The 11,076-nt window shown below is 35.3% G+C and overlaps 1 non-coding gene across 1 annotated transcript; it reads left to right on the top strand.

Moving 5' to 3' along the window:
• Window positions 1-8,427: 8,427 nt before the first annotated feature.
• Window positions 8,428-8,534, top strand: LOC139887071 (small nucleolar RNA R71). The gene has a single exon (XR_011772920.1). It is a non-coding gene; the product is annotated as a small nucleolar RNA R71 (small nucleolar RNA).
• The last annotated feature ends 2,542 nt before the right edge of the window (window positions 8,535-11,076 follow it).

Raw genomic sequence — 11,076 nt, 5'->3', positions numbered from 1 at the left:
ATAAAAGAATTCTCCGGTATCAAAAGGGTAATCGTATATATATCAGGATTATAGTAAGGCTACTTCGAATGAAAAGTTGAAGTTGACTTGCTGGAGCTGTGACAAAATTGGCTACTTTGAAAAGGGATCGGAAAGTTATTTTTGCTAATAAATGCCAAAGGATCTGACGCGGCTACGTGTTAAACTTTTACTCAGTTGCCGAGAGTTTCTCAGGTGCATAACTATATGCATAAATCTTTCCTTCCGTAGATAAAGTGCGGTTGATTCATCCTATAGATTGAGGTGTTTTCAAGAATCATGAAAGGTTTGAACGCAGATTGTAATCGTCAAGATACAAATGGGGTTTAAGATGAAATCAAGTGGCAAACTTGAAGAATTGTTTAGTTTCATATGTTATAATCAATATTTTAATTCATTTTAATTGTCCAATATTATTAGTCCTCAGTCGATAGTCCACAGTTGACAGTCCAATAATTCATATATAGTTTAATATATAATATTCGAATTAATTAATACATATCGTGACCCGTATACGTCTCAGACTCGATCACAACTCAAACTATATATATTATTGTAGAATCAACCTCAACCCTGTATAGCTAACTCCCGCATTACTGCATATAGAGTGTCTATGGTTATTCCAAATAATATATATAGATGCGTCGATATGATATGTCAAAACCTTGTATACGTGTCCCGATATTTAAAGTGCGTAAAATAAATACAGAAATTAAATGACTATAAATAAGATTGCGAGAATTAAATTGCGATAAAATAAATTGCGATAATTAAATTGCGATAATTAAATTGCGACAAATAAAATGTAATCAGTTAGCTAGGGACAATTAGCTAGGAACAGTTAGCGTGGATTCTTAACAAAATTTCTCATAGTTAATTTGTCTGTTTCTAACAAATTTTATTTTGCAATATGTGTTCTTCATTATGCCACTTGTTGGATTCTGATAGGTCAAAATTCGAAAATGAAATTGAATAAAAGTGGTTATTCTGCGGTGAATGGATACGTATATCGGTGGTTGTAAGTAAGATAATAAATGACTGTTGAATCAGCTTCGAAGAATGTACAGTGTAACTTATTAATATGAAATCTGAATATTCATCGGGCATTACCTACCCGTTAAAATATTTTCACAATTAACACTTTGTACGAAAGAATTTTTTTTTTTAATTACAATCTTTATGAAAACATATATACATATATATTTTCTTCAGAAGTAATCATGGATTTAATGAGTCAATGTGATATTAAACACATCAGATTTACGATTAGAGCTATGGTACATAATCTCTAAAACATTAGAGTTTATATAATCGTCATGTAGAACAAAGATGATTGATGTAGAACGATACATAGATTGATGATTATAATCGATGTACAGAATGAGATGTTGAGGCGTGTGTTATTGATGGTACGGGTGCTGTTATTGATGGTACTGTTGGTGTCGGTGATGTTGCTGAAGCTGGTATGTTTTGCACCATATTTTCCAAGGCTACAACTCGGGCGCGAAACTCATTGACTTCTTCGATTACTCTGGGATGATTGTCGGTAAGAACGAACGAATGAATAAGGTTTAGAATATGAGATAGTATGTAATCATGATGAGATATTCGGGAAATGAGGGTGAAAATGGTGTTTCGGACTAGTTCGCCGGTAAGTGTTTCAGGTTCTTCGTCAAAACGTGAATTTGGTTGATGGAAAGGATTGCTTTCTTTTCGTCTCCATTGATTTAGTAAGCTACGAACCCATCAGATGAATTGGGGATGGTTGATTGGGTGATTCATTCTGGTGACACTGCTTCCGAAGCTTAGGTGAAACTCCATATCGAAATAGCTGTCGGAGTCCGAGGAATTCGAACTGGTTGAGGGATTCATCTCGTACTATCAGATAAAGGATTTTCGATAAGAATAGATTATAGGATGTAGATTAGTACCCTGCAATACATAATTTACATATGCATATATAATACCAAAATCCCATAAATTACGGAGGAATCTACGAAAGCTGTCAGGCAAAGTCTACAGTAGCAGATATGCTAAGATATGAATTAGCAGATACGCTAAGATATGAATTTTGTCTATACACTATTCATGCAATCCAGGCAGTAAGATATGTCTAGATTAAGAATGATAAGCAAGTGATTTCCTAAGAATGATAAGCAGAAAATTTCCTAAGGATGATAAACAGATGATTTCTGACAAAAATGATAAGCAAAAATTTTGTCATGCAGACACGGTCGAAGTCCAGACTTACTAATGCATCCTAATGACTATCAGTTAGGCACACTAATGCAAGACCTGGTTCACTAAGACCACCGCTCTGATACCAACTGTGGATACAGTGGGGACAACCACCGTCCTACCCAGTGCCTTCTCAGCTAACAGCCTGGTGACCACTGAGTGTACCTCAGATACTGATTTTAGGGTCTGCCTCTCGGCAATTGCCAACCCTCTTAAGGGATCGCAAGGAGTAAGAGCCAATGCTTCGTCACAGGTAACACTGTGAGAACCTCCTTTACGACTAACCCGCCACACATGGACGGCGTTATACCAGCTCTGATACCAACTGAAGCGACCCGTCCTAATCCATCCGGACGAAGTCCATAACGATTACAAACGATTCACAATAGTTGATTACATCGCGAGGTAATTGACCTCTATATGATACATTTTACAAACATTGCATTCGTTTTTAAAAGACAAACTTTCATTACATCGACAGTTGACAGGCATGTATACCATTTCATAATATATCCAAATATAATTGACTTAATATTAATCTTGATGAACTCAACGACTCGAATGCAACGTCTTTTGAAATATGTCATGAATGACTTCAAGTAATATCTTTAATATGAGCAAATGCACAGCGGAAGATTTCTTTCGTACCTGAGAATAAACATGCTTTCAAGTGTCAACCAAAAGGTTGGTGAGTTCATTAGTTTATCATAAACATTCATTTCATAATTTTAATAGACCACAAGATTTCATATTTCCATTTCTCATAACATACGTCCCATGCATAGAGACAAAAATCATTCATATGGATTGAACACCTGGTAATCGACATTCACAATATGCATATTAGAATATCCCCATCATTCCGGGATCCTCCTTCAGACATGATATAAATTTCGAAGTACTAAAGCATCCGGTACTTTGGATGGGGCTTGTTGGGCTCGATAGATCTATCTTTAGAGTTCGCGTCAATTAGGGTGTCTGTTCCCTAATTCTTAGATTACCAGACTTAATAAAAAGGGCATATTCGATTTCGATAATTCAATCATAGAATGTAGTATCGATTACTTGTGTCTATTTCGTCAAACATTTATAAAAGCAGCGCATGTATTCTCAGTCCCAAAAATATATATTGCAAAAGCATTTAAAAAGGGAGTAAATGAAACTCACAATACTATATTTTGTAGTAAAAATACATATGACGAAACTGAACAATGCAGGGTTGATCTCGGATTCACGAACCTATATCAGTTTTATATATATTAAAACATGTAATGAACATATAATAGCATTCAGACTAGGTTATATATATATATATTAATTATTTAATATATTACTTATTTAAAATAGTAATAATAAAATTGATAAGTTTAATAATATTAATAATAATAATAATAATAATAATAATAATAATAATAATAATAATAATAATAATAATAATAATAATGATGATGATGATGATGATGATGATATTAGTAGTAGTGGTACCTTAAAAGGAAAAACAAAAATAAAAGAATAAAAAAAAAATTATCTGAGCCCAGGCTCGAACCCGTGACCTCTCGATTATCAAACACACCCCTAAACCAATGCTCCACTGTTTTCTTTTCTGATGTAACTCTTACCCTAAATCTATATAAATCTAACTCTATTAAAAAATATAACTTGGTACAATTCCTAACGTAGGTAACCAAATTCTGAGTTTTTATTTTATCTTTTTGTTGATTAAATTAAACTATTTAATAACTGTTCTTCCAATCTTTAATGTGCCGAGCTTACCTTACCAACCTTGAGCTTTTAACACTTCAGTTACTTTTTTTTCGAAAACTTTACCATTTATTATTCGACCTCAAACTCATAAATAAAGACTCAACTAGAGTTTCAAGCTTCGCGTTTGACAATCGTTTCAGCTACAATCTAACTAAGTTGTTCCTTGCCACACATAACCATCCATACAATATATGAACAATACATAAAATTAGGTCTATCTATTTGCTCCTAACTTAAGCACTAATAATGGAATAACAATCACAAAAACCTAAAATTAAACTAACATATATCAAATAAATTAATTAAGTATTATACGTAATACAGAGTACAAGAAATTTGTCTCTAATTTGGCTCCTAAGTTTACACCTAATTTAATAATAATAATAATAATAATAATAATAATAATAATAATAATAATAATAATAATAATAATAAAAATAATAATAATGATAATAATAATAATTCTAAATATAAATCAAGTTAAACTTATTTACAAATAAAATCAAATAAATTAAACTGACCTTGAGGTAACTCATGCGACCACCTAAATCACGATCATCATATATATAAAAAAATATATCTCCAAACATCATTATACTATATGGGTCGACCAATTAGTTCCACTTGCAACCTTTTCTTTTTCTTGGAGATTGATAAAGAAATGTACTATAATATTCAATATCCACTTTAACAAAGTTTAAACTCTGAACGTAATCATCCCATTTTATTTTGTTGATTTGTTCCATGGTGTTTTGTTTATTAACTGTTGGCCAAAAAGAAAGAAGAAAAATCAAACGTGTAGGAGTAGTTAAATCACTAATATTAGGTGTAATTGTATTTGTCGATTGAAAGCAGAAACACTAGTCGTGGGTTGCAGTAGCATTTTGTGTAGTAAACATAGAATCATGATGGTGGTTGTTTGTTTCAAGGGTGTTGGGTTGTGATGGTGATCGAAGCTTGATGGGGTAGTGATGTGTGATGATGCTTTGGTAACCGGTGTATCTAGAAATAGGAAAAGATACCGTGGTGTTTGATGGTAGGCTGTAAAAACAGAAAAACAGAAGTACACGCAGCAGCAGGTTTGGAGAAAAAAAATATAATACGATGGTGGTTGAATGGTGGGTTTATGGTGTTGCAGGTGGCAGTGGATCATGGCTGTACAGGAAGCATTCGTGCAGCAGATTCATCGACTGTTGGACGGTTTCATGATGATGATCAAGGTGTGATGTGGGTGAGTGAAACATAACGTGAATATAGTGATGGATGATGATGGTTTCATGGTTGAAGTGGTGCTTTCAAGTGGGTTTGAGGGTGGCGGATATGGTTGTGGTTAAACAATATGATCTAGTGCTTATTGAAAACAAAAAGAAATAGATTGTTTAAGTGTTGATGTTAAGCAAGAGAAATAAGCAAAAACTCGATTGATTTCAGTAGTACACAAGTGGGGTGTTTGATGTGTTTTTAGTGTTTTGCAGAAGCCATACCCCTAAATATATCCATACAACTTGCTTTTCTTGTAAAGTATTAAATAATAAATTAGTATTAACCACATGTTTTTTTTAGTAATGTAAACAGAAGACTTTTTGTAATCTTATATGTCGACATAAATTTTATAATTATTTAGACTTGACATTTTCACGGACTGGATCTCGTGCTCTGTTGTTAAACGGGACGGGTAAAAAGTATTGGTAAAAATCCCATATTTCTAATTTAAATATATTTATTTATTTTAGTCATTATGGTATAAAATTCGATCATTAACTATTAAATAAAAATTACATTAATTAGTCACTCACATCCCCCAAGTAAAATATAAAAAGTTTTAAAATTTTACAAACAACATCTAAACATATTACTAATAAGCCTAAAATTTATAGAACTCATTTTCGGATCACCGTTTATTTTAAAATTATATAAGTTTGAATTTAACTTGTTTAATATCAAACGAAACATCAAACGAGTATTACAATCAATTAATATTTATTTTTAATATACTTTATTTATATATAGCGATATATTTTAAATAATCATTATTATAATATCCAATTTTTTATTTTATTAAAAACAACAACATATAATACATTAAATTATATTTTGAATTATTATTTATATATACATACACACATATCTATTTACAATTAATTCTTCGTGAATCGTCGGGAGTAGTCAAAGGTCAATTGAATATATGAACATCGTTTCAAAATTTTCTAGACTCAACATTACGTACTTTGCTTATCGTATCGAAATCATATAAAGATTAAGTTTAAATTTAGTCAGAAATTCCTGGGTCGTCACACTAATTATCCTAATCTAACTACTACTAAAGCTATAGAAAAATAAACACACGGGTTGCCTCCCGAGAAGCGTTTGTTTTTGTTCGAGTCACGAGCCTGACTCTAGCCTTATTTCTTAGGAAATCCAGGCAGCTCCCTTGCATCCATCAGTAGACACAAGAGGTAATCTTGGAACATACCGAAAGGATTGAAGCGGACATAGAATAATGTATGTCCAATGAAAGGAAAAGGTGGTTTGAAGTGAATGCTTTGTTTAGCTTGAGGTATAACAAAACTATCAACTTCTTTTACCTCCTTAATTTGTGGGGGTTGGTCAAAGGGGTCTTCATCACTCCATGATGTGTATGTCATTATGTATTTGAGTGATGGTTTATAGGGTAGCCCTGACGCAACATCCGTCTTTCTTCTTTGTGATTTTAGGTTGGTCATAATGTTGTACTCTAAGGATGGAGATGGGACGATGTCCTTTGACGTCTCCAATATGGTTACAACATTAGCAACTACTTCGATGCTAGAATCCTCCATCTCTTTCTTCTTCTCCGGGCTCTCCATTTCAATTTCTTCATCCACCTCCTCGACACTCTGGTCGGGAGATTCAAGTATAATTGGTTCAGAGAGTTCTTCTAGAACGAAATCCTCTCCAGTCATTAAGAGATCAAAATAAGGTGGAACTGAAGATTGAGTTGGTGTGGAGTGGTTATTCTTCTTGTCTTCTACTTCTATCTCCCTCTCTTCATTCTCGGAATAGAAAGTAACTTTCCTAGTGGAGATGGTATTTATTTAGCCGTTCTCATCAGAAGGACATACAAACTCCTCGATTGTGAAAGTGACCTCTTCTCCACGGGCTCTCAAGGTGATAGTCCGTGAATAAACGTCAACGATTGCTTCGGCTGTATTCATGAAAGGCCTTCCTAAGATGATAAGGGTTTTTATGTCTTCTTTATAGTCCATAACCACAAAGTCGGTCGGAAAAAGGAATTTTTCGACCTTAACCATGACGTTCTCAGCTATTCCCTTAGGATATCTAGTAGATTGGTCAGGTAGCTGGATGCTCATTTTGGTAGGGTTAAGGTTTCTAATTTCGAGTCTCTGGAATAGTAAGTAGGGCATGAGATTGATGATGGCACCAAGATCGACGAGAGAATAGATAGTACCAGATTGGTAGATAGAACAAGGAAGGGTAAATCGTCCGGTATCCCCTAGTTTTTCAAGAAGGGTATTTAAGATAATGGCTGAACAATCCGCGTTCAGCGGGACATTAGGTACTTCGGGTACCTTATCCTTGGTTGATAGGAGTTTCATAAAATACTTCTTACTATGAGGATTTTTAGACACAGTGTCCAAAAATTTACCGTCAAGCTTGAAAGATTTCATCTTGTTATGTCTTTGCTTAAGACGGCCTGGGAATGGAATGGGTGCTTTTCCATCGGGTTTAGGTGATGACTCAATAAATACAACCGAACAGGTATTAGTTAGTTTCTTCCCCTTAGAAGAAACTGAAGGTTAGCTATGTGCCACCTTTGAGTCATTTTTAGGACAACCTAGAGAATCGAGACGTTGATTTAGCTGACTTATTTGATTTTCAAGACTACTTAAGTGATTAGTCATGACTAAGTCAGCTGCGTCTTATCTTGCTGTGATCATGTTAATGACTCGCAGTAGGACATCGTCTGGACGTGTCTCTAGTGGGGTAGTGGGTTTGGAAGGTGGTTGTGTGGATGAGCTGGGATCTTATCAGAGTAGACAACAGAGTCCTCACATTCAGCCTCGCATACCTTGGCCGGATGTGGTTCAGTACAATTCTGGCATAATTGTACTGGAGACACATGTTGCGGGAGTTTCTTTAGCTCTCCGACTTCTTTAATGAGGTTCTCTATTTGGTCTGAGAGAAATTTGATGGTTTTATTTTCGATAGGATCGGAGGCGGAAAGCGGCGTTGCTGATGAAATGTGCTCTTCCGTGTTCCAATCGTGATGGTGCATAGTCATCTCCTCGATAAATCTCCAAGCCGCGTCAGTAGTGAAGTTCATGAATTTACCTTGAGAAACAATATCAAGAGTAGACTTGTTGATTCAGGCCTTTGTAGAAGGTCAAAATTTGAATAGAGCTCTCAAGACGGTGGTTCGGGCATCTTTGAAGCAAATGTTTGAATCTTTCCCATGCAGTGTAGAGTGATTCATCGTATACTTGTTGAAAGTTTACGATATCATTCCTAAGTCTGATTTGTTTTGATGGGGGAAAGTACTTGATGAAGAAAGTTGTTGCCATTTCCTCTCATGAGGTGATAGAGTTGGGTTCTAACCCCTCGAACCAGGTTTTTGCATGAAGAGTTAAGGAATAGGGGAACAGATACAAACGAACTACATCTTGTTCAACCCCATTTTGCTTATATGAGTTGTATAAGGAGAGGAATCTGTCTAAGTGAGAGTTGGGATCATCATTTGGTAAGCCTTGGAACTGGCAATGGTTCTGAATGAGTTGTTAGATGCTATGCTTAAGCACAAAAGACGCCCCGTTAACCTCTGGATAGAGTATCAGTCCTCCTCTTCCTTCTAACGAGGGTTTGGTGATGTCACCGAGAGTGATGCGTGCGGGCATCTTCGAACTATCGGCAGGTAAGTGTGGATCTTGTCGGATGGGTATAATGTATGATATCGGATAGAAGAAATGATGTGTTGGAATAATTCTTAGCGGTCTAAATAGGTTAAATCATCCTAAAGGTTCACTAATAAGGAAGTCCATTTTAAAATTTTTAAATAATCTAAATTAAGCTAATATTATCTAACCTAACTTCGGTAAACTAGTAACTTCTGACAAAGCTAGTCTTAGTCAAAAGGGTCTCTTAAAAACTAACTAATCTAAACAGGCTCCAAATCGTACTACCTTTTGGTCCCAATAAGTTGGAGACTGTTCGATGTATTCTAAACACTACTTTATCAGGAATATCAAATTATGTAAAGGAAATAGTTGGTTGATTTGATGTATAATTGTATTTAAAATATTTAAGCAATATAATTAAAATAAGCTAGCTAGCATGCAACAGCTAAGGACAGAGAAGACGTGGTTCACCATGATTTAAGATAATGTAGTGTCGGGATGATTGCGAGACACTCATTGGATGGATATACCTTGGTGTAAATACTAGATTCCCTACTAATTTATTTCTCGATTAGCATGTCACGAGAACTAGGCTATCGTGATTCTGATCGGATGGATAATGCTCAACTCCTGACACTTTATCCGGTTTAAGGATATAAGAGGCCCATCTTGGATGCAATGCATACCTTGGGTGCATGAATAAAGTAGCATAACCATATATATATAGAATATCTAACATTTCTTAACACCTTGGGTGCATGACTGTAGGACTTGGACTCAACCTCCCTTGGAATGGTTGACCTCACACGAACTTCAACTGCCCTAGGCATGGTTGAAAGCCCCCAACCACCCTAGGCATGGCTGGTGTCAAACACAGTGCACATATACAATATATATAGATCACACAGCATGCAACTATCTAACTAGCATGGCAATCACTACACTACACAAGGTAATCAGAGTAATCCACAGTAGCATGATTTGCTACTTAAACTCTATCCGAAGATAGACCCACTCACCAATTACCAGCAACGGCTCAGATTCTAACTACTGAGCTTTCTCTTTATCCTTTCCATCTGAAAATAAACATAACCAAGTCAGTAATCATGTCTTGATATAATCCCAGCAATAACACAATAGCATCAATATATAAACACTTGAACACTTAACCACCAGACCAGTCAACCGTACGAGTAACACTTACCCGCACGTTTGAGGAACCTCAACCGTGCGGTTGACACCTCACTCGTACGTTTAGTCCTTGGCCAAATATCTAATTAGACAACAATAGATCCGTACGGTTGACTACACGAGTGACATATGACTCGTATGAGTCATATTTCAACCGTACAATCCAACTTTCAAATATACTAGTTCAAGTAGTCACTCACTCGTGCGGTTCACCATGCAGTTGACCGCCTCAACCGTACGAGTGAAAGCTCACTCGTACGAGTGAAGGCTCACTTATGTGAGTGACAAGGAACATCAATAACAACATGTAATAACATTTTCCAACCTATATTCATCATATATTCAATCATTCATAAGCCTATATCAAGAATTTAACCCATAATAACATATTAACGCATGCACACTAGACACACATGCTAATAGCTCTATTTATGACCCAAATACATTTTTATATAGCTTCTAAGAAGTTTACCATTGGAAAGGATTTTCATTACGATTCCAACAATACTTGATTCATCAAAAACGGAGTTACGGTTTGAAAGTTATGACCAAAACAAGTTTCCACAAATCTGACCCTGTGCTCACACGTGTGACTGACGAGTGAGTCCTCACACGTGTGGTTGACCCTCAAAAGTGTGGTCACTCGTACGAGTGACCTGTCAAAAGTGTGGGTGTTGAAGAACAGCTCCTGCACGTTGATTTTCGCATTTTTGGCCCAAAAACTCGATTTTTGCAAGTTCTAACACCAAAACCACTTGAAAAACATCATATAAACCTTATAGAAGCTATATCTAACATCAATTAAGCATAACATACACAAAATATGAAGATTCAAGCTCAAAATTCATCAAAAACTCATTTTACGCCCAAACCCAATTTCTAGGAATTGACATACGAATTCAAGCAAACAAACCTGGATTAATGATCACAAAGATGATATGAATCAATCCTTAAAGCCTCTTGATTCAATTTC

Source organism: Rutidosis leptorrhynchoides, chromosome 1, assembly GCF_046630445.1.
Source record: "Rutidosis leptorrhynchoides isolate AG116_Rl617_1_P2 chromosome 1, CSIRO_AGI_Rlap_v1, whole genome shotgun sequence".
NCBI classification, from domain to species: domain Eukaryota; kingdom Viridiplantae; phylum Streptophyta; class Magnoliopsida; order Asterales; family Asteraceae; genus Rutidosis; species Rutidosis leptorrhynchoides.
This window is presented reverse-complemented; position numbering and strand designations above follow the sequence as displayed.